Source organism: Phaethon lepturus, unplaced genomic scaffold (assembly GCF_000687285.1).
Source record: "Phaethon lepturus isolate BGI_N335 unplaced genomic scaffold, ASM68728v1 scaffold24913, whole genome shotgun sequence".
NCBI lineage: Eukaryota > Metazoa > Chordata > Aves > Phaethontiformes > Phaethontidae > Phaethon > Phaethon lepturus.
This window is the reverse complement of record NW_010530068.1, coordinates 6,186-6,648: the sequence shown is the minus strand read 5'-3', so window position 1 is coordinate 6,648 and position 463 is coordinate 6,186.

Sequence of the window (463 nt, the reverse complement as noted above, 5' to 3'; positions counted from 1 at the left end):
CCTCCCCCGCCGGCCTCGGCAGGGTTAAATTGGATTCCCTGGCCAGGCTGAGCCGTCGCTGGAAAATACTCCCCTCCCTCTTGGGGCACCCTTGGCTGGGCTCAGTGCCAGGCCCGGCACAGCGCCAGGTTTTTGGGGTGCGAGCATGACTGGGGCCATGCAGATGACATGATGCTTATGGCCCCGGCTTTCTCCGTCTGCAGCCAGCCCCCGCGGCGGGGATCAGACCTTGCCCAGCTCAGCTAATGGCTCTGGCTGCACTCCCCGGTGGCTCGCCTTCCTGGCATGCCCTTCTCTCTGGGCACAGGTCCCCAGGGACGCTCGAGCGCACAGTGGGTGCAGCACAGGGTGCTCCCGAGAGGTTTTGAACTGTTGGGGAGTTGGGGCTGCGCTGGCACGGTGATTTCACGGGTGGTGAGTGCTTCCGGCAGCGCTGAGCAGCTGCCGAAGGACCGGGCCTCCC